Source organism: Camelus bactrianus, chromosome 3 (assembly GCF_048773025.1).
Source record: "Camelus bactrianus isolate YW-2024 breed Bactrian camel chromosome 3, ASM4877302v1, whole genome shotgun sequence".
NCBI classification, from domain to species: Eukaryota; Metazoa; Chordata; class Mammalia; order Artiodactyla; family Camelidae; genus Camelus; species Camelus bactrianus.
Window position 1 is genome coordinate 219,843 of NC_133541.1, and position 24,874 is coordinate 244,716.

The window sequence follows — 24,874 nt, forward strand, 5'->3', positions numbered from 1 at the left end:
AAATGCGTACACCAAAAAGTCTAAAGTTTGCACTTATCCAAGCCCAATGTGTCTATATTTGATACATGATATTACCTGAACTATAGGGTAAAAGAAGTATAGTAAAAGAAACAGGAAGTACCATTTTCAGTTCCAAAGAGATTGAAGGCCCAAAAAATAAGCTTTCAAACAACTAGACGGCAAAACGTTACCAGAGCAAGCTCTGAAAATGGAGGTGAGGAAAACAATGATGAACCACAGTGCCTCAGAATCACAAAAGGCAGAATACCAGAAAAGGGGAAGAGAAACTCTAAAGAAGAATCCAATAGTATAAGAAAACACAATGGATGAGATAAAAACTGGGCTAAAGTCAATCCTAAGCAGACTAATTAATGCAGAAGGAATCGTGAATGGCTTAGAGGACGGGGGAACAGAAATCCCTCCATCAGAAGAAGACACAGAAAAGCGAGTGCAAACCAACGCTAACATCACTGTTGAATCCTGGGTTAAGACAAAGCAGGTAAGAATAGGACTCATAGGATTCCCAAATGGAAAGCAATTGATAAACTAGTACATTCTGAAAAGGAATTTGTAGAAAAATCAGAATGAAACTTGCTGAAATCCAAGAAAGTATCATCTATACGAATTCAGGAAGTACACAGCGTCCAAAAGAGGTGGAATACCAATAGACCAACAAGAAGCAGTAGAATTCAAATAAACAAATTTCATGATCATCCCAGGGATGTAAAATTCACCTCGAGGAAAGAAACTTAGTCACAAAAGTACCTCCAGAGGGGGTTCAGCTGATATCTCGGCAGAAAATTTGCAACAAGGGGAGGAGTGCCAGGACATAGACCATATCCTGAATGAGAAAAAGCTGCAATCTAGGGTAGCCTATGCCAAATGACCGCCATTTATAACAACGGCAGAGCTAGGGAAATTCACTGACCGACAAACCTTAAAAGAATTCAGCAGTTTGAGACTGATCCTAAAACAAAAATTGAGAATCCTACCCTGAGTAGAAAAGTAGCAAGATGAAATGGAAATAACAAAACCATTATTGCAAATGCAAGAAGAGCCTGAGTTGCAAAGAAGTAAGAAGAAGAAGGCAAGGAGGACATCAAAATCCTAAAGATGGGAGAGGGTAGCAGGAAATCATAGGTGATTTTAAGCACTATCTTAAGTGAATCAGCTTACATGACTGTCTGTCTGAAGCAAAAGGAGGGATGCATGGCCTAATGTGTTTGCAAAATAAACAATCAGACAAACAGACATACACCAAAAGGTTACAGTTGTCTGACATATACCAAACAACCATGATTATTCAAGACAAAATACTCAAAGTGATGTCAAGTTTCATTCAGCACGCATCGACCTATTATCGCTGTTAGCATGTACTCAACACACTTGTATTCAGAAAACAGACGCGTGCATTAGTATTCATAGATACTGATCCAGAAGTGCACATCGTGAGCCAACCCAAAGGACGGTTTTGAATAAGAGTGGGTCATAGAACGGGATATAGTCTTAGAAGTCTTCAAACAGGATGAACGAATGCCTTATTCTACCCTACGTAGAGAAGAAATGGCATAAGCCTATAACAAAGACAAGTAGCTCTGCAAAACTGAACTAAGTGTAAAAGAGACAGACTGGAAAGTGCACGTTGGGATTGGTTTCATTTCTAGGAATTTCAGCCCCCATGAAACAAATGGATCCATGTTCTGAGAGTGTGGGTGTTTCAGCAGAAAGCAACAGAAGGATATGTAATCTGGGTGAATGGATATTACACAAACATGAGTTTCCTTGAGTGGGTGTCTGTGTAATGTGAACTGTTAGAAAGTTTAAATAGGTGTGAATCCATAAACTGAACATGGACACACTTCCCTCAGTTTGTACTGTGTATATAGATTTGAAAAAAAGGAAACAGGGAAGAGAAAAGGAAAATTGGACCCTTGTGGATAGAATCACATTTCCCTTAGGAAACTCTCGTCTAATGCAGCATCACCTCCAACACTGACTTGATGCATCAACCACTGTGGATGGCAGTTACCGGTTGGATTCCAGGTGGAATGTTGGTGTGTATCACGAGGCTTGTTGCGGCTGGTGGATCCAAGGTAACTGGACAGAATTCTGTGGGTGGATCAGTTTGATGGTGGGTCTGCTGCCCTATGTGGAGATTGGCTTAGGTCTTTTGTTCGGGAAGCTGAGTAAGTTCGAGATACTGCTGCTGCCCAAAGACCTGAGTTCACGGGTCAGTTTCCAGAATCTGAAAGGGCAGACAGTGGAAGATCTGCCTGTCATCAGCTTACTGGTTAGGCTCCGAAGTATCTTCAGACTTGCCCATTCCTGTTGACGTCGACTTTATGGGAGACACGAAGAGAAGCTGGCAGAAACACTGGCTGCATGGATTGAGGAGATGTGCGGACACATTGATGAAAGTTGTTCTGCCACAGTGGAGAATATCGGCATGGAGACATCTCTAGAGAATACCAGGCTCGAAAGACTTTCATGAGACCTACTGAACCTCGCTGATACTGGCAGAAACATACGGAGAGTCAACGTGCCCTTGAGAAAGTTACTCGATTCTCTGCTCCAAGAACGGGTCCAAGATTCCTGACGTCTAAAAGAGAAGAGATGGCAGAGATGATAAAGCGCTCATATTCTTGGAAGAGGTCGTGAGAATCCACACACCCAAATAGGCATTTATGAATCATTCAGACCGAAATGCACCAAGCACAGGTAAGCCTATTCCCACGTTTGTGCCTAGCTATCAATCACATGCTCTTCCCTCCACTCCACTCAGGCATCCATTTCAAAGGATCAGAACCTGAGCTGCAATGAATCCAGGAGGAGGAGAGCAAGCCCCTACTAGATTCAGAGTTCCTCCTCATTCACACGCGGTGAACAACTGTGAACTCCTTAATATTCAAATACTCTCGATTGAAATAGATAGGAATTGAATACTTAGCTCACACAAAGAAATGATGACCTTCCCCTAGATTAAGGAAATGCTGGGGTTATGTATTCTTTGGGCTGAAAGGAGTGTGGGAAGTGAGGGGAATCTTTGAATGAACTTGAATATGTATTAGGCCTCAGTTTTTCAAGACACTACAGGATAATATTAGAAGTCCGATAGTGAACTGTACTGTAAAAGTCGAAAACACATTATAGACACAGGTTATGTGGACAGTCATTCACTTCCGTCAAGCCCCGGGTGCACTATATCTTGGAGGTGCAGACTTGGTTGTGTTAAATTGTTTTACCCAACATGATCGGATGATTAAGCCTTCTCAGCACTGATAGAAAAGCACCTGGTTTTCTATAGCCTAGGATATCTGCAGCAGGTTTCTCATAGTTAAATGCCTCTAATTGCTTTTTGAATCAAGCCTAAATGTGTATATTCTGTTTAGATTTTCTTGTATATTCCTAGAGAGGAATGTTATACCTTTAAATGACAACATTGCCTAGTATGTGTCATTGGGAGTAAAGGGCACCTGGTGCACAAGGGAAACAATGTTGTGGGTTATTTCATGGTTCCAATAGGTATTTCATTGTTCCTTTTGTTGTTGGAGGCTTCAAGAGAAAAGAGTTGGCATGTCCCCTTCAAACATTTGGACTGCTATTTTACATTGAGACTGTCTGTTTTTTCCTTAGAGCTGACAAAATCTTACAAAAATTGTCAAGTCTGGTTTCTAGGTTCATTTGGTTATTTTCGAAAACTAACTTCACTTTCATATAAATCCCAAAATACGTAAATCGATTCTATTAACCTTCTTAAAGACTGCAACTGTCTTATCAATATAATGTCAAAGCTGGAGTCTTAGGACAAATCATCCGTCCATGGCGGTAAAGAAAAAGGAGCGAAACTAATATCCAATTTCTGTGAATTATTTGTGAAATGTGTTGATTTGTCGATGCCCAGTAGGAAGAGAACAAGTGCAAACTGCTCTCACTAGACACCATACACCAAATATTGTAAACACACACTCACCCAGCCCTTGGCACAGGACACTTGAGTAAGAGTGGTCTGTTACATCCAAAGACATGATGAGGCCTCAGAAAAACCGTAAGCAGGAAAAGGCAAAGTAGAGAATGGAAACCAGTGCAGGATCTGACCTCTGGTAAAGGAGCATCAAAGGTGAAACTCTGTTTTCCGTGGAAGCACACTCTCAAGCGGGCAGCAGGCATGGGATTGAAGGTGATGTGCTGAGTGTTAGAAGAGTGCACAGCAGAAGCTTGGCTGACAGAACTCAAAGAAATCAGTTCAAAATATCCCCACAATTGAATCTGAGACCAAGATCCGAGCTGCCAAATCTGAGCTAGCAGAGGCAGCGGAAAAAGAGGGATAGGGCTAAGGATGATTGCTCTCGCAGAACTCAGGGATCTCGAATGCATTGTGGGTTTTGGTGGGTTCTTTCAAGAGAGCAAAGGAAACTGTGAATTCAGTGAGACAGGAACAGCACTGGCACGTGAGTTTGAGTTTATCGATATGTCCTATGGCCACATCCACTGCATCTGCAGGACCAGGGTCCAATTTGACATTTTGCCAATAGAGCACACGTGGGGCTCAATCAGAGGTATCATGCATCTGGACTGAGGGTTCCAGGGGGCGTTGGGTTTGAAATCAGTATTAAAAGATTTAGGATCTGCTACATTCCAAACCTGGATAGGGATTACACTCTGGTTTGAGGCAGAGGATGCGGAACAGCTCTGTGGTTGCCTTCGTGAACCCATTACTCAAGAATGAGCGAAATAGGAAGAGTGGTCAAAGTCCACAGTACGAGAAGATGAAGCATTTCTTACAGCATTATCACCCAAATGCAGATGCTACATTTTGGACGGCACTGACAGGGTACTGCACCGAGGACACATAGGTCGGCCTGCGGGATCATCCCAGCAGGCCCTGAAGTATGACATCCATACATATGCTTCCACTGTTGTTTTTGTAGACACAGAAGCTCTGGGAAGAACTGGTAACATTGGGACATTCCCATGGCAGTAGAAAGTACAAGCGCACTCTCTGTTGGCTGTTTTGGAGACACTTCAAAATGACATACAGAAGAATGCAGAGCTGAAAACCTATAGAAGCTTCATTTCCACTAGAGGAAGTGCCCTGCGCCCTTTCAGAATTGTGAGATAAATGTAATAAAAAAGAGGATCAACTAACTGAAACAGTATGGTGTGTTCATCACAACAAAGACAACACCAGGATTTAGAGATATACCAGACAACACACACAGGAACAGGGCATGGCATCAAGGTCTAGGGAAAATTGTCCTCACAGCAATACCTTGGAAATGCGTACACCAAAAAGTCTAAAGTTTGCACTTATCCAAGCCCAATGTGTCTATATTTGATACATGATATTACCTGAACTATAGGGTAAAAGAAGTATAGTAAAAGAAACAGGAAGTACCATTTTCAGTTCCAAAGAGATTGAAGGCCCAAAAAATAAGCTTTCAAACAACTAGACGGCAAAACGCTACCAGAGCAAGCTCTGAAAATGGAGGTGAGGAAAACAATGATGAACCACAGTGCCTCAGAATCACAAAAGGCAGAATACCAGAAAAGGGGAAGAGAAACTCTAAAGAAGAAACCAATAGTATAAGAAAACACAATGGATGAGATAAAAACTGGGCTAAAGTCAATCCTAAGCAGACTAATTAATGCAGAAGGAATCGTGAATGGCTTAGAGGACGGGGGAACAGAAATCCCTCCATCAGAAGAAGACACAGAAAAGCGAGTGCAAACCAACGCTAACATCACTGTTGAATCCTGGGTTAAGACCAAGCAGGTAAGAATAGGACTCATAGGATTCCCAAATGGAAAGCAATTGATAAACTAGTACATTCTGAAAAGGAATTTGTAGAAAAATCAGAATGAAACTTGCTGAAATCCAAGAAAGTATCATCTATACGAATTCAGGAAGTACACAGCGTCCAAAACAGGTGGAATACCAATAGACCAACAAGAAGCAGTAGAATTCAAATAAACAAATTTCATGATCATCCCAGTGATGTAAAATTCACCTCGAGGAAAGAAACTTAGTCACAAAAGTACCTCCAGAGGGGGTTCAGCTGATATCTCGGCAGAAAATTTGCAACAAGGGGAGGAGTGCCAGGACATAGACCATATCCTGAATGAGAAAAAGCTGCAATCTAGGGTAGCCTATGCCAAATGACCGCCATTTATAACAACGGCAGAGCTAGGGAAATTCACTGACCGACAAACCTTAAAAGAATTCAGCAGTTTGAGACTGATCCTAAAACAAAAATTGAGAATCCTACCCTGAGTAGAAAAGTAGCAAGATGAAATGGAAATAACAAAACCATTATTGCAAATGCAAGAAGAGCCTGAGTTGCAAAGAAGTAAGAAGAAGAAGGCAAGGAGGACATCAAAATCCTAAAGATGGGAGAGGGTAGCAGGAAATCATAGGTGATTTTAAGCACTATCTTAAGTGAATCAGCTTACATGACTGTCTGTCTGAAGCAAAAGGAGGGATGCATGGCCTAATGTGTTTGCAAAATAAACAATCAGACAAACAGACATACACCAAAAGGTTACAGTTGTCTGACATATACCAAACAACCATGATTATTCAAGACAAAATACTCAAAGTGATGTCAAGTTTCATTCAGCACGCATCGACCTATTATCGCTGTTAGCATGTACTCAACACACTTGTATTCAGAAAACAGACGCGTGCATTAATATTCATAGATACTGATCCAGAAGTGCACATCGTGAGCCAACCCAAAGGACGGTTTTGAATAAGAGTGGGTCATAGAACGGGATATAGTCTTAGAAGTCTTCAAACAGGATGAACGAATGCCTTATTCTACCCTACGTAGAGAAGAAATGGCATAAGCCTATAACAAAGACAAGTAGCTCTGCAAAACTGAACTAAGTGTAAAAGAGACAGACTGGAAAGTGCACGTTGGGATTGGTTTCATTTCTAGGAATTTCAGCCCCCATGAAACAAATGGATCCATGTTCTGAGAGTGTGGGTGTTTCAGCAGAAAGCAACAGAAGGATATGTAATCTGGGTGAATGGATATTACAGAAACATGAGTTTCCTTGAGTGGGTGTCTGTGTAATGTGAACTGTTAGAAAGTTTAAATAGGTGTGAATCCATAAACTGAACATGGACACACTTCCCTCAGTTTGTACTGTGTATATAGATTTGAAAAAAAGGAAACAGGGAAGAGAAAAGGAAAATTGGACCCTTGTGGATAGAATCACATTTCCCTTAGGAAACTCTCGTCTAATGCAGCATCACCTCCAACACTGACTTGATGCATCAACCACTGTGGATGGCAGTTACCGGTTGGATTCCAGGTGGAATGTTGGTGTGTATCACGAGGCTTGTTGCGGCTGGTGGATCGAAGGTAACTGGACAGAATTCTGTGGGTGGATCAGTTTGATGGTGGGTCTGCTGCCCTATGTGGAGATTGGCTTAGGTCTTTTGTTCGGGAAGCTGAGTAAGTTCGAGATACTGCTGCTGCCCAAAGACCTGAGTTCACGGGTCAGTTTCCAGAATCTGAAAGGGCAGACAGTGGAAGATCTGCCTGTCATCAGCTTACTGGTTAGGCTCCGAAGTATCTTCAGACTTGCCCATTCCTGTTGACGTCGACTTTATGGGAGACACGAAGAGAAGCTGGCAGAAACACTGGCTGCATGGATTGAGGAGATGTGCGGACACATTGATGAAAGTTGTTCTGCCACAGTGGAGAATATCAGCATGGAGACATCTCTAGAGAATACCAGGCTCGAAAGACTTTCATGAGACCTACTGAACCTCGCTGATACTGGCAGAAACATACGGAGAGTCAACGTGCCCTTGAGAAAGTTACTCGATTCTCTGCTCCAAGAACGGGTCCAAGATTCCTGACGTCTAAAAGAGAAGAGATGGCAGAGATGATAAAGCGCTCATATTCTTGGAAGAGGTCGTGAGAATCCACACACCCAAATAGGCATTTATGAATCATTCAGACCGAAATGCACCAAGCACAGGTAAGCCTATTCCCACGTTTGTGCCTAGCTATCAATCACATGCTCTTCCCTCCACTCCACTCAGGCATCCATTTCAAAGGATCAGAACCTGAGCTGCAATGAATCCAGGAGGAGGAGAGCAAGCCCCTACTAGATTCAGAGTTCCTCCTCATTCACACGCGGTGAACAACTGTGAACTCCTTAATATTCAAATACTCTCGATTGAAATAGATAGGAATTGAATACTTAGCTCACACAAAGAAATGATGACCTTCCCCTAGATTAAGGAAATGCTGGGGTTATGTATTCTTTGGGCTGAAAGGAGTGTGGGAAGTGAGGGGAATCTTTGAATGAACTTGAATATGTATTAGGCCTCAGTTTTTCAAGACACTACAGGATAATATTAGAAGTCCGATAGTGAACTGTACTGTAAAAGTCGAAAACACATTATAGACACAGGTTATGTGGACAGTCATTCACTTCCGTCAAGCCCCGGGTGCACTATATCTTGGAGGTGCAGACTTGGTTGTGTTAAATTGTTTTACCCAACATGATCGGATGATTAAGCCTTCTCAGCACTGATAGAAAAGCACCTGGTTTTCTATAGCCTAGGATATCTGCAGCAGGTTTCTCATAGTTAAATGCCTCTAATTGCTTTTTGAATCAAGCCTAAATGTGTATATTCTGTTTAGATTTTCTTGTATATTCCTAGAGAGGAATGTTATACCTTTAAATGACAACATTGCCTAGTATGTGTCATTGGGAGTAAAGGGCACCTGGTGCACAAGGGAAACAATGTTGTGGGTTATTTCATGGTTCCAATAGGTATTTCATTGTTCCTTTTGTTGTTGGAGGCTTCAAGAGAAAAGAGTTGGCATGTCCCCTTCAAACATTTGGACTGCTATTTTACATTGAGACTGTCTGTTTTTTCCTTAGAGCTGACAAAATCTTACAAAAATTGTCAAGTCTGGTTTCTAGGTTCATTTGGTTATTTTCGAAAACTAACTTCACTTTCATATAAATCCCAAAATACGTAAATCGATTCTATTAACCTTCTTAAAGACTGCAACTGTCTTATCAATATAATGTCAAAGCTGGAGTCTTAGGACAAATCATCCGTCCATGGCGGTAAAGAAAAAGGAGCGAAACTAATATCCAATTTCGGTGAATTATTTGTGAAATGTGTTGATTTGTCGATGCCCAGTAGGAAGAGAACAAGTGCAAACTGCTCTCACTAGACACCATACACCAAATATTGTAAACACACACTCACCCAGCCCTTGGCACAGGACACTTGAGTAAGAGTGGTCTGTTACATCCAAAGACATGATGAGGCCTCAGAAAAACCGTAAGCAGGAAAAGGCAAAGTAGAGAATGGAAACCAGTGCAGGATCTGACCTCTGGTAAAGGAGCATCAAAGGTGAAACTCTGTTTTCCGTGGAAGCACACTCTCAAGCGGGCAGCAGGCATGGGATTGAAGGTGATGTGCTGAGTGTTAGAAGAGTGCACAGCAGAAGCTTGGCTGACAGAACTCAAAGAAATCAGTTCAAAATATCCCCACAATTGAATCTGAGACCAAGATCCGAGCTGCCAAATCTGAGCTAGCAGAGGCAGCGGAAAAAGAGGGATAGGGCTAAGGATGATTGCTCTCGCAGAACTCAGGGATCTCGAATGCATTGTGGGTTTTGGTGGGTTCTTTCAAGAGAGCAAAGGAAACTGTGAATTCAGTGAGACAGGAACAGCACTGGCACGTGAGTTTGAGTTTATCGATATGTCCTATGGCCACATCCACTGCATCTGCAGGACCAGGGTCCAATTTGACATTTTGCCAATAGAGCACACGTGGGGCTCAATCAGAGGTATCATGCATCTGGACTGAGGGTTCCAGGGGGCGTTGGGTTTGAAATCAGTATTAAAAGATTTAGGATCTGCTACATTCCAAACCTGGATAGGGATTACACTCTGGTTTGAGGCAGAGGATGCGGAACAGCTCTGTGGTTGCCTTCGTGAACCCATTACTCAAGAATGAGCGAAATAGGAAGAGTGGTCAAAGTCCACAGTACGAGAAGATGAAGCATTTCTTACAGCATTATCACCCAAATGCAGATGCTACATTTTGGACGGCACTGACAGGGTACTGCACCGAGGACACATAGGTCGGCCTGCGGGATCATCCCAGCAGGCCCTGAAGTATGACATCCATACATATGCTTCCACTGTTGTTTTTGTAGACACAGAAGCTCTGGGAAGAACTGGTAACATTGGGACATTCCCATGGCAGTAGAAAGTACAAGCGCACTCTCTGTTGGCTGTTTTGGAGACACTTCAAAATGACATACAGAAGAATGCAGAGCTGAAAACCTATAGAAGCTTCATTTCCACTAGAGGAAGTGCCCTGCGCCCTTTCAGAATTGTGAGATAAATGTAATAAAAAAGAGGATCAACTAACTGAAACAGTATGGTGTGTTCATCACAACAAAGACAACACCAGGATTTAGAGATATACCAGACAACACACACAGGAACAGGGCATGGCATCAAGGTCTAGGGAAAATTGTCCTCACAGAAATACCTTGGAAATGCGTACACCAAAAAGTCTAAAGTTTGCACTTATCCAAGCCCAATGTGTCTATATTAGATACATGATATTACCTGAACTATAGGGTAAAAGAAGTATAGTAAAAGAAACAGGAAGTACCATTTTCAGTTCCAAAGAGATTGAAGGCCCAAAAAATAAGCTTTCAAACAACTAGACGGCAAAACGTTACCAGAGCAAGCTCTGAAAATGGAGGTGAGGAAAACAATGATGAACCACAGTGCCTCAGAATCACAAAAGGCAGAATACCAGAAAAGGGGAAGAGAAACTCTAAAGAAGAAACCAATAGTATAAGAAAACACAATGGATGAGATAAAAACTGGGCTAAAGTCAATCCTAAGCAGACTAATTAATGCAGAAGGAATCGTGAATGTCTTAGAAGACAGGGGAACAGAAATCCTCAATCAGAAGACACAGAAAAGCGAGTGCAAACCAACGCTATCATCACTGTTGAATCCTGGGTTAAGACCAAGCAGGTAAGAATAGGACTCATAGGATTCCCAAATGGAAAGCAATTGATAAACTAGTACATTCTGAAAAGGAATTTGTAGAAAAATCAGAATGAAACTTGCTGAAATCCAAGAAAGTATCATCTATACGAATTCAGGAAGTACACAGCGTCCAAAAGAGGTGGAATACCAATAGACCAACAAGAAGCAGTAGAATTCAAATAAACAAATTTCATGATCATCCCAGTGATGTAAAATTCACCTCGAGGAAAGAAACTTAGTCACAAAAGTACCTCCAGAGGGGGTTCAGCTGATATCTCGGCAGAAAATTTGCAACAAGGGGAGGAGTGCCAGGACATAGACCATATCCTGAATGAGAAAAAGCTGCAATCTAGGGTAGCCTATGCCAAATGACCGCCATTTATAACAACGGCAGAGCTAGGGAAATTCACTGACCGGCAAACCTTAAAAGAATTCAGCAGTTTGAGACTGATCCTAAAACAAAAATTGAGAATCCTACCCTGAGTAGAAAAGTAGCAAGATGAAATGGAAATAACAAAACCATTATTGCAAATGCAAGAAGAGCCTGAGTTGCAAAGAAGTAAGAAGAAGAAGGCAAGGAGGACATCAAAATCCTAAAGATGGGAGAGGGTAGCAGGAAATCATAGGTGATTTTAAGCACTATCTTAAGTGAATCAGCTTACATGACTGTCTGTCTGAAGCAAAAGGAGGGATGCATGGCCTAATGTGTTTGCAAAATAAACAATCAGACAAACAGACATACACCAAAAGGTTACAGTTGTCTGACATATACCAAACAACCATGATTATTCAAGACAAAACACTCAAAGTGATGTCAAGTTTCATTCAGCACGCATCGACCTATTATCGCTGTTAGCATGTACTCAACACACTTGTATTCAGAAAACAGACGCGTGCATTAGTATTCATACATACTGATCCAGAAGTGCACATCGTGAGCCAACCCAAATGACGGTTTTGAATAAGAGTGGGTCATAGAACGGGATATAGTCTTCGAAGTCTTCAAACAGGATGAACGAATGCCTTATTCTACCCTACGCAGAGAAGAAATGGCATAAGCCTATAACAAAGACAAGTAGCTCTGCAAAACTGAACTAAGTGTAAAAGAGACAGACTGGAAAGTGCACGTTGGGATTGGTTTCATTTCTAGGAATTTCAGCCCCCATGAAACAAATGGATCCATGTTCTGAGAGTGTGGGTGTTTCAGCAGAAAGCAACAGAAGGATATGTAATCTGGGTGAATGGATATTACACAAACATGAGTTTCCTTGAGTGGGTGTCTGTGTAATGTGAACTGTTAGAAAGTTTAAATAGGTGTGAATCCATAAACTGAACATGGACACACTTCCCTCAGTTTGTACTGTGTATATAGATTTGAAAAAAAGGAAACAGGGAAGAGAAAAGGAAAATTGGACCCTTGTGGATAGAATCACATTTCCCTTAGGAAACTCTCGTCTAATGCAGCATCACCTCCAACACTGACTTGATGCATCAACCACTGTGGATGGCAGTTACCGGTTGGATTCCAGGTGGAATGTTGGTGTGTATCACGAGGCTTGTTGCGGCTGGTGGATCGAAGGTAACTGGACAGAATTCTGTGGGTGGATCAGTTTGATGGTGGGTCTGCTGCCCTATGTGGAGATTGGCTTAGGTCTTTTGTTCGGGAAGCTGAGTAAGTTCGAGATACTGCTGCTGCCCAAAGACCTGAGTTCACGGGTCAGTTTCCAGAATCTGAAAGGGCAGACAGTGGAAGATCTGCCTGTCATCAGCTTACTGGTTAGGCTCCGAAGTATCTTCAGACTTGCCCATTCCTGTTGACGTGGACTTTATGGGAGACACGAAGAGAAGCTGGCAGAAACACTGGCTGCATGGATTGAGGAGATGTGCGGACACATTGATGAAAGTTGTTCTGCCACAGTGGAGAATATCGGCATGGAGACATCTCTAGAGAATACCAGGGTCGAAAGGCTTTCATGAGACCTACTGAACCTCGCTGATACTGGCAGAAACATACGGAGAGTCAACGTGCCCTTGAGAAAGTTACTCGATTCTCTGCTCCAAGAACGGGTCCAAGATTCCTGACGTCTAAAAGAGAAGAGATGGCAGAGATGATAAAGCGCTCATATTCTTGGAAGAGGTCGTGAGAATCCACACACCCAAATAGGCATTTATGAATCATTCAGACCGAAATGCACCAAGCACAGGTAAGCCTATTCCCACGTTTGTGCCTAGCTATCAATCACATGCTCTTCCCTCCACTCCACTCAGGCATCCATTTCAAAGGATCAGAACCTGAGCTGCAATGAATCCAGGAGGAGGAGAGCAAGCCCCTACTAGATTCAGAGTTCCTCCTCATTCACACGCGGTGAACAACTGTGAACTCCTTAATATTCAAATACTCTCGATTGAAATAGATAGGAATTGAATACTTAGCTCACACAAAGAAATGATGACCTTCCCCTAGATTAAGGAAATGCTGGGGTTATGTATTCTTTGGGCTGAAAGGAGTGTGGGAAGTGAGGGGAATCTTTGAATGAACTTGAATCTCAGTTTTTCAAGACACTACAGGATAATATTAGAAGTCCGATAGTGAACTGTACTGTAAAAGTCGAAAACACATTATAGACACAGGTTATGTGGACAGTCATTCACTTCCGTCAAGCCCCGGGTGCACTATATCTTGGAGGTGCAGACTTGGTTGTGTTAAATTGTTTTACCCAACATGATCGGATGATTAAGCCTTCTCAGCACTGATAGAAAAGCACCTGGTTTTCTATAGCCTAGGATATCTGCAGCAGGTTTCTCATAGTTAAATGCCTCTAATTGCTTTTTGAATCAAGCCTAAATGTGTATATTCTGTTTAGATTTTCTTGTATATTCCTAGAGAGGAATGTTATACCTTTAAATGACAACATTGCCTAGTATGTGTCATTGGGAGTAAAGGGCACCTGGTGCACAAGGGAAACAATGTTGTGGGTTATTTCATGGTTCCAATAGGTATTTCATTGTTCCTTTTGTTGTTGGAGGCTTCAAGAGAAAAGAGTTGGCATGTCCCCTTCAAACATTTGGACTGCTATTTTACATTGAGACTGTCTGTTTTTTCCTTAGAGCTGACAAAATCTTACAAAAATTGTCAAGTCTGGTTTCTAGGTTCATTTGGTTATTTTCGAAAACTAACTTCACTTTCATATAAATCCCAAAATACGTAAATCGATTCTATTAACCTTCTTAAAGACTGCAACTGTCTTATCAATATAATGTCAAAGCTGGAGTCTTAGGACAAATCATCCGTCCATGGCGGTAAAGAAAAAGGAGCGAAACTAATATCCAATTTCTGTGAATTATTTGTGAAATGTGTTGATTTGTCGATGCCCAGTAGGAAGAGAACAAGTGCAAACTGCTCTCACTAGACACCATACACCAAATATTGTAAACACACACTCACCCAGCCCTTGGCACAGGACACTTGAGTAAGAGTGGTCTGTTACATCCAAAGACATGATGAGGCCTCAGAAAAACCGTAAGCAGGAAAAGGCAAAGTAGAGAATGGAAACCAGTGCAGGATCTGACCTCTGGTAAAGGAGCATCAAAGGTGAAACTCTGTTTTCCGTGGAAGCACACTCTCAAGCGGGCAGCAGGCATGGGATTGAAGGTGATGTGCTGAGTGTTAGAAGAGTGCACAGCAGAAGCTTGGCTGAGAGAACTCAAAGAAATCAGTTCAAAATATCCCCACAATTGAATCTGAGACCAAGATCCGAGCTGCCAAATCTGAGCTAGCAGAGGCAGCGGAAAAAGAGGGATAGGGCTAAGGATGATTGCTCTCGCAGAACTCAGGGATCTCGAATGCATTGTGGGTTTTGGTGGGTTCTTTCAAGAGAGCAAAGGAAACTGTGAATTCAGTGAGACAGGAACAGCACTGGCACGTGAGTTTGAGTTTATCGATATGTCCTATGGCCACATCCACTGCATCTGCAGGACCAGGGTCCAATTTGACATTTTGCCAATAGAGCACACGTGGGGCTCAATCAGAGGTATCATGCTTCTGGACTGAGGGTTCCAGGGGGCGTTGGGTTTGAAATCAGTATTAAAAGATTTAGGATCTGCTACATTCCAAACCTGGATAGGGATTACACTCTGGTTTGAGGCAGAGGATGCGGAACAGCTCTGTGGTTGCCTTCGTGAACCCATTACTCAAGAATGAGCGAAATAGGAAGAGTGGTCAAAGTCCACAGTACGAGAAGATGAAGCATTTCTTACAGCATTATCACCCAAATGCAGATGCTACATTTTGGACGGCACTGACAGGGTACTGCACCGAGGACACATAGGTCGGCCTGCGGGATCATCCCAGCAGGCCCTGAAGTATGACATCCATACATATGCTTCCACTGTTGTTTTTGTAGACACAGAAGCTCTGGGAAGAACTGGTAACATTGGGACATTCCCATGGCAGTAGAAAGTACAAGCGCACTCTCTGTTGGCTGTTTTGGAGACACTTCAAAATGACATACAGAAGAATGCAGAGCTGAAAACCTATAGAAGCTTCATTTCCACTAGAGGAAGTGCCCTGCGCCCTTTCAGAATTGTGAGATAAATGTAATAAAAAAGAGGATCAACTAACTGAAACAGTATGGTGTGTTCATCACAACAAAGACAACACCAGGATTTAGAGATATACCAGACAACACACACAGGAACAGGGCATGGCATCAAGGTCTAGGGAAAATTGTCCTCACAGCAATACCTTGGAAATGCGTACACCAAAAAGTCTAAAGTTTGCACTTATCCAAGCCCAATTTGTCTATATTTGATACATGATATTACCTGAACTATAGGGTAAAAGAAGTATAGTAAAAGAAACAGGAAGTACCATTTTCAGTTCCAAAGAGATTGAAGGCCCAAAAAATAAGCTTTCAAACAACTAGACGGCAAAACGCTACCAGAGCAAGCTCTGAAAATGGAGGTGAGGAAAACAATGATGAACCACAGTGCCTCAGAATCACAAAAGGCAGAATACCAGAAAAGGGGAAGAGAAACTCTAAAGAAGAAACCAATAGTATAAGAAAACACAATGGATGAGATAAAAACTGGGCTAAAGTCAATCCTAAGCAGACTAATTAATGCAGAAGGAATCGTGAATGGCTTAGAGGACGGGGGAACAGAAATCCCTCCATCAGAAGAAGACACAGAAAAGCGAGTGCAAACCAACGCTAACATCACTGTTGAATCCTGGGTTAAGACCAAGCAGGTAAGAATAGGACTCATAGGATTCCCAAATGGAAAGCAATTGATAAACTAGTACATTCTGAAAAGGAATTTGTAGAAAAATCAGAATGAAACTTGCTGAAATCCAAGAAAGTATCATCTATACGAATTCAGGAAGTACACAGCGTCCAAAACAGGTGGAATACCAATAGACCAACAAGAAGCAGTAGAATTCAAATAAACAAATTTCATGATCATCCCAGTGATGTAAAATTCACCTCGAGGAAAGAAACTTAGTCACAAAAGTACCTCCAGAGTGGGTTCAGCTGATATCTCGGCAGAAAATTTGCAACAAGGGGAGGAGTGCCAGGACATAGACCATATCCTGAATGAGAAAAAGCTGCAATCTAGGGTAGCCTATGCCAAATGACCGCCATTTATAACAACGGCAGAGCTAGGGAAATTCACTGACCGACAAACCTTAAAAGAATTCAGCAGTTTGAGACTGATCCTAAAACAAAAATTGAGAATCCTACCCTGAGTAGAAAAGTAGCAAGATGAAATGGAAATAACAAAACCATTATTGCAAATGCAAGAAGAGCCTGAGTTGCAAAGAAGTAAGAAGAAGAAGGCAAGGAGGACATCAAAATCCTAAAGATGGGAGAGGGTAGCAGGAAATCATAGGTGATTTTAAGCACTATCTTAAGTGAATCAGCTTACATGACTGTCTGTCTGAAGCAAAAGGAGGGATGCATGGCCTAATGTGTTTGCAAAATAAACAATCAGACAAACAGACATACACCAAAAGGTTACAGTTGTCTGACATATACCAAACAACCATGATTATTCAAGACAAAATACTCAAAGTGATGTCAAGTTTCATTCAGCACGCATCGACCTATTATCGCTGTTAGCATGTACTCAACACACTTGTATTCAGAAAACAGACGCGTGCATTAATATTCATAGATACTGATCCAGAAGTGCACATCGTGAGCCAACCCAAAGGACGGTTTTGAATAAGAGTGGGTCATAGAACGGGATATAGTCTTAGAAGTCTTCAAACAGGATGAACGAATGCCTTATTCTACCCTACGTAGAGAAGAAATGGCATAAGCCTATAACAAAGACAAGTAGCTCTGCAAAACTGAACTAAGTGTAAAAGAGACAGACTGGAAAGTGCACGTTGGGATTGGTTTCATTTCTAGGAATTTCAGCCCCCATGAAACAAATGGATCCATGTTCTGAGAGTGTGGGTGTTTCAGCAGAAAGCAACAGAAGGATATGTAATCTGGGTGAATGGATATTACACAAACATGAGTTTCCTTGAGTGGGTGTCTGTGTAATGTGAACTGTTAGAAAGTTTAAATAGGTGTGAATCCATAAACTGAACATGGACACACTTCCCTCAGTTTGTACTGTGTATATAGATTTGAAAAAAAGGAAACAGGGAAGAGAAAAGGAAAATTGGACCCTTGTGGATAGAATCACATTTCCCTTAGGAAACTCTCGTCTAATGCAGCATCACCTCCAACACTGACTTGATGCATCAACCACTGTGGATGGCAGTTACCGGTTGGATTCCAGGTGGAATGTTGGTGTGTATCACGAGGCTTGTTGCGGCTGGTGGATCGAAGGTAACTGGACAGAATTCTGTGGGTGGATCAGTTTGATGGTGGGTCTGCTGCCCTATGTGGAGATTGGCTTAGGTCTTTTGTTCGGGAAGCTGAGTAAGTTCGAGATACTGCTGCTGCCCAAAGACCTGAGTTCACGGGTCAGTTTCCAGAATCTGAAAGGGCAGACAGTGGAAGATCTGCCTGTCATCAGCTTACTGGTTAGGCTCCGAAGTATCTTCAGACTTGCCCATTCCTGTTGACGTCGACTTTATGGGAGACACGAAGAGAAGCTGGCAGAAACACTGGCTGCATGGATTGAGGAGATGTGCGGACACATTGATGAAAGTTGTTCTGCCACAGTGGAGAATATCAGCATGGAGACATCTCTAGAGAATACCAGGCTCGAAAGACTTTCATGAGACCTACTGAACCTCGCTGATACTGGCAGAAACATACGGAGAGTCAACGTGCCCTTGAGAAAGTTACTCGATTCTCTGCTCCAAGAACGGGTCCAAGATTCCTGACGTCTAAAAGAGAAGAGATGGCAGAGATGATAAAGCGCTCATATTCTTGGAAGAGGTCGTGAGAATCCACACACCCAAATAGGCATTTATGAATCATTCAGACCGAAATGCACCAAGCACAGGTAAGCCTATTCCCACGTTTGTGCCTAGCTATCAATCACATGCTCTTCCCTCCACTCCACTCAGGCATCCATTTCAAAGGATCAGAACCTGAGCTGCAATGAATCCAGGAGGAGGAGAGCAAGCCCCTACTAGATTCAGAGTTCCTCCTCATTCACACGCGGTGAACAACTGTGAACTCCTTAATATTCAAATACTCTCGATTGAAATAGATAGGAATTGAATACTTAGCTCACACAAAGAAATGATGACCTTCCCCTAGATTAAGGAAATGCTGGGGTTATGTATTCTTTGGGCTGAAAGGAGTGTGGGAAGTGAGGGGAATCTTTGAATGAACTTGAATATGTATTAGGCCTCAGTTTTTCAAGACACTACAGGATAATATTAGAAGTCCGATAGTGAACTGTACTGTAAAAGTCGAAAACACATTATAGACACAGGTTATGTGGACAGTCATTCACTTCCGTCAAGCCCCGGGTGCACTATATCTTGGAGGTGCAGTCTTGGTTGTGTTAAATTGTTTTACCCAACATGATCGGATGATTAAGCCTTCTCAGCACTGATAGAAAAGCACCTGGTTTTCTATAGCCTAGGATATCTGCAGCAGGTTTCTCATAGTTAAATGCCTCTAATTGCTTTTTGAATCAAGCCTAAATGTGTATATTCTGTTTAGATTTTCTTGTATATTCCTAGAGAGGAATGTTATACCTTTAAATGACAACATTGCCTAGTATGTGTCATTGGGAGTAAAGGGCACCTGGTGCACAAGGGAAACAATGTTGTGGGTTATTTCATGGTTCCAATAGGTATTTCATTGTTCCTTTTGTTGTTGGAGGCTTCAAGAGAAAAGAGTTGGCATGTCCCCTTCAAACATTTGGACTGCTATTTTACATTGAGACTGTCTGTTTTTTCCTTAGAGCTGACAAAATCTTACAAAAATTGTCAAGTCTGGTTTCTAGGTTCATTTGGTTATTTTCGAAAACTAACTTCACTTTCATATAAATCCCAAAATACGTAAATCGATTCTATTAACCTTCTTAAAGACTGCAACTGTCTTATCAATATAATGTCAAAGCTGGAGTCTTAGGACAAATCATCCGTCCATGGCGGTAAAGAAAAAGGAGAGAAACTAATATCCAATTTCTGTGAATTATTTGTGAAATGTGTTGATTTGTCGATGCCCAGTAGGAAGAGAACAAGTGCAAACTGCTCTCACTAGACACCATACACCAAATATTGTAAACACACACTCACCCAGCCCTTGGCACAGGACACTTGAGTAAGAGTGGTCTGTTACATCCAAAGACATGATGAGGCCTCAGAAAAACCGTAAGCAGGAAAAGGCAAAGTAGAGAATGGAAACCAGTGCAGGATCTGACCTCTGGTAAAGGAGCATCAAAGGTGAAACTCTGTTTTCCGTGGAAGCACACTCTCAAGCGGGCAGCAGGCATGGGATTGAAGGTGATGTGCTGAGTGTTAGAAGAGTGCACAGCAGAAGCTTGGCTGACAGAACTCAAAGAAATCAGTTCAAAATATCCCCACAATTGAATCTGAGACCAAGATCCGAGCTGCCAAATCTGAGCTAGCAGAGGCAGCGGAAAAAGAGGGATAGGGCTAAGGATGATTGCTCTCGCAGAACTCAGGGATCTCGAATGCATTGTGGGTTTTGGTGGGTTCTTTCAAGAGAGCAAAGGAAACTGTGAATTCAGTGAGACAGGAACAGCACTGGCACGTGAGTTTGAGTTTATCGATATGTCCTATGGCCACATCCACTGCATCTGCAGGACCAGGGTCCAATTTGACATTTTGCCAATAGAGCACACGTGGGGCTCAATCAGAGGTATCATGCATCTGGACTGAGGGTTCCAGGGGGCGTTGGGTTTGAAATCAGTATTAAAAGATTTAGGATCTGCTACATTCCAAACCTGGATAGGGATTACACTCTGGTTTGAGGCAGAGGATGCGGAACAGCTCTGTGGTTGCCTTCGTGAACCCATTACTCAAGAATGAGCGAAATAGGAAGAGTGGTCAAAGTCCACAGTACGAGAAGATGAAGCATTTCTTACAGCATTATCACCCAAATGCAGATGCTACATTTTGGACGGCACTGACAGGGTACTGCACCGAGGACACATAGGTCGGCCTGCGGGATCATCCCAGCAGGCCCTGAAGTATGACATCCATACATATGCTTCCACTGTTGTTTTTGTAGACACAGAAGCTCTGGGAAGAACTGGTAACATTGGGACATTCCCATGGCAGTAGAAAGTACAAGCGCACTCTCTGTTGGCTGTTTTGGAGACACTTCAAAATGACATACAGAAGAATGCAGAGCTGAAAACCTATAGAAGCTTCATTTCCACTAGAGGAAGTGCCCTGCGCCCTTTCAGAATTGTGAGATTAATGTAATAAAAAAGAGGATCAACTAACTGAAACAGTATGGTGTGTTCATCACAACAAAGACAACACCAGGATTTAGAGATATACCAGACAACACACACAGGAACAGGGCATGGCATCAAGGTCTAGGGAAAATTGTCCTCACAGAAATACCTTGGAAATGCGTACACCAAAAAGTCTAAAGTTTGCACTTATCCAAGCCCAATGTGTCTATATTAGATACATGATATTACCTGAACTATAGGGTAAAAGAAGTATAGTAAAAGAAACAGGAAGTACCATTTTCAGTTCCAAAGAGATTGAAGGCCCAAAAAATAAGCTTTCAAACAACTAGACGGCAAAACGTTACCAGAGCAAGCTCTGAAAATGGAGGTGAGGAAAACAATGATGAACCACAGTGCCTCAGAATCACAAAAGGCAGAATACCAGAAAAGGGGAAGAGAAACTCTAAAGAAGAAACCAATAGTATAAGAAAACACAATGGATGAGATAAAAACTGGGCTAAAGTCAATCCTAAGCAGACTAATTAATGCAGAAGGAATCGTGAATGTCTTAGAAGACAGGGGAACAGAAATCCTCAATCAGAAGACACAGAAAAGCGAGTGCAAACCAACGCTATCATCACTGTTGAATCCTGGGTTAAGACCAAGCAGGTAAGAATAGGACTCATAGGATTCCCAAATGGAAAGCAATTGATAAACTAGTACATTCTGAAAAGGAATTTGTAGAAAAATCAGAATGAAACTTGCTGAAATCCAAGAAAGTATCATCTATACGAATTCAGGAAGTACACAGCGTCCAAAAGAGGTGGAATACCAATAGACCAACAAGAAGCAGTAGAATTCAAATAAACAAATTTCATGATCATCCCAGTGATGTAAAATTCACCTCGAGGAAAGAAACTTAGTCACAAAAGTACCTCCAGAGGGGGTTCAGCTTATATCTCGGCAGAAAATTTGCAACAAGGGGAGGAGTGCCAGGACATAGACCATATCCTGAATGAGAAAAAGCTGCAATCTAGGGTAGCCTATGCCAAATGACCGCCATTTATAACAACGGCAGAGCTAGGGAAATTCACTGACCGGCAAACCTTAAAAGAATTCAGCAGTTTGAGACTGATCCTAAAACAAAAATTGAGAATCCTACCCTGAGTAGAAAAGTAGCAAGATGAAATGGAAATAACAAAACCATTATTGCAAATGCAAGAAGAGCCTGAGTTGCAAAGAAGTAAGAAGAAGAAGGCAAGGAGGACATCAAAATCCTAAAGATGGGAGAGGGTAGCAGGAAATCATAGGTGATTTTAAGCACTATCTTAAGTGAATCAGCTTACATGACTGTCTGTCTGAAGCAAAAGGAGGGATGCATGGCCTAATGTGTTTGCAAAATAAACAATCAGACAAACAGACATACACCAAAAGGTTACAGTTGTCTGACATATACCAAACAACCATGATTATTCAAGACAAAACACTCAAAGTGATGTCAAGTTTCATTCAGCACGCATCGACCTATTATCGCTGTTAGCATGTACTCAACACACTTGTATTCAGAAAACAGACGCGTGCATTAGTATTCATACATACTGATCCAGAAGTGCACATCGTGAGCCAACCCAAAGGACGGTTTTGAATAAGAGTGGGTCATAGAACGGGATATAGTCTTCGAAGTCTTCAAACAGGATGAACGAATGCCTTATTCTACCCTACGCAGAGAAGAAATGGCATAAGCCTATAACAAAGACAAGTAGCTCTGCAAAACTGAACTAAGTGTAAAAGAGACAGACTGGAAAGTGCACGTTGGGATTGGTTTCATTTCTAGGAATTTCAGCCCCCATGAAACAAATGGATCCATGTTCTGAGAGTGTGGGTGTTTCAGCAGAAAGCAACAGAAGGATATGTAATCTGGGTGAATGGATATTACACAAACATGAGTTTCCTTGAGTGGGTGTCTGTGTAATGTGAACTGTTAGAAAGTTTAAATAGGTGTGAATCCATAAACTGAACATGGACACACTTCCCTCAGTTTGTACTGTGTATATAGATTTGAAAAAAAGGAAACAGGGAAGAGAAAAGGAAAATTGGACCCTTGTGGATAGAATCACATTTCCCTTAGGAAACTCTCGTCTAATGCAGCATCACCTCCAACACTGACTTGATGCATCAACCACTGTGGATGGCAGTTACCGGTTGGATTCCAGGTGGAATGTTGGTGTGTATCACGAGGCTTGTTGCGGCTGGTGGATCGAAGGTAACTGGACAGAATTCTGTGGGTGGATCAGTTTGATGGTGGGTCTGCTGCCCTATGTGGAGATTGGCTTAGGTCTTTTGTTCGGGAAGCTGAGTAAGTTCGAGATACTGCTGCTGCCCAAAGACCTGAGTTCACGGGTCAGTTTCCAGAATCTGAAAGGGCAGACAGTGGAAGATCTGCCTGTCATCAGCTTACTGGTTAGGCTCCGAAGTATCTTCAGACTTGCCCATTCCTGTTGACGTCGACTTTATGGGAGACACGAAGAGAAGCTGGCAGAAACACTGGCTGCATGGATTGAGGAGATGTGCGGACACATTGATGAAAGTTGTTCTGCCACAGTGGAGAATATCGGCATGGAGACATCTCTAGAGAATACCAGGGTCGAAAGGCTTTCATGAGACCTACTGAACCTCGCTGATACTGGCAGAAACATACGGAGAGTCAACGTGCCCTTGAGAAAGTTACTCGATTCTCTGCTCCAAGAACGGGTCCAAGATTCCTGACGTCTAAAAGAGAAGAGATGGCAGAGATGATAAAGCGCTCATATTCTTGGAAGAGGTCGTGAGAATCCACACACCCAAATAGGCATTTATGAATCATTCAGACCGAAATGCACCAAGCACAGGTAAGCCTATTCCCACGTTTGTGCCTAGCTATCAATCACATGCTCTTCCCTCCACTCCACTCAGGCATCCATTTCAAAGGATCAGAACCTGAGCTGCAATGAATCCAGGAGGAGGAGAGCAAGCCCCTACTAGATTCAGAGTTCCTCCTCATTCACACGCAGTGAACAACTGTGAACTCCTTAATATTCAAATACTCTCGATTGAAATAGATAGGAATTGAATACTTAGCTCACACAAAGAAATGATGACCTTCCCCTAGATTAAGGAAATGCTGGGGTTATGTATTCTTTGGGCTGAAAGGAGTGTGGGAAGTGAGGGGAATCTTTGAATGAACTTGAATCTCAGTTTTTCAAGACACTACAGGATAATATTAGAAGTCCGATAGTGAACTGTACTGTAAAAGTCGAAAACACATTATAGACACAGGTTATGTGGACAGTCATTCACTTCCGTCAAGCCCCGGGTGCACTATATCTTGGAGGTGCAGACTTGGTTGTGTTAAATTGTTTTACCCAACATGATCGGATGATTAAGCCTTCTCAGCACTGATAGAAAAGCACCTGGTTTTCTATAGCCTAGGATATCTGCAGCAGGTTTCTCATAGTTAAATGCCTCTAATTGCTTTTTGAATCAAGCCTAAATGTGTATATTCTGTTTAGATTTTCTTGTATATTCCTAGAGAGGAATGTTATACCTTTAAATGACAACATTGCCTAGTATGTGTCATTGGGAGTAAAGGGCACCTGGTGCACAAGGGAAACAATGTTGTGGGTTATTTCATGGTTCCAATAGGTATTTCATTGTTCCTTTTGTTGTTGGAGGCTTCAAGAGAAAAGAGTTGGCATGTCCCCTTCAAACATTTGGACTGCTATTTTACATTGAGACTGTCTGTTTTTTCCTTAGAGCTGACAAAATCTTACAAAAATTGTCAAGTCTGGTTTCTAGGTTCATTTGGTTATTTTCGAAAACTAACTTCACTTTCATATAAATCCCAAAATACGTAAATCGATTCTATTAACCTTCTTAAAGACTGCAACTGTCTTATCAATATAATGTCAAAGCTGGAGTCTTAGGACAA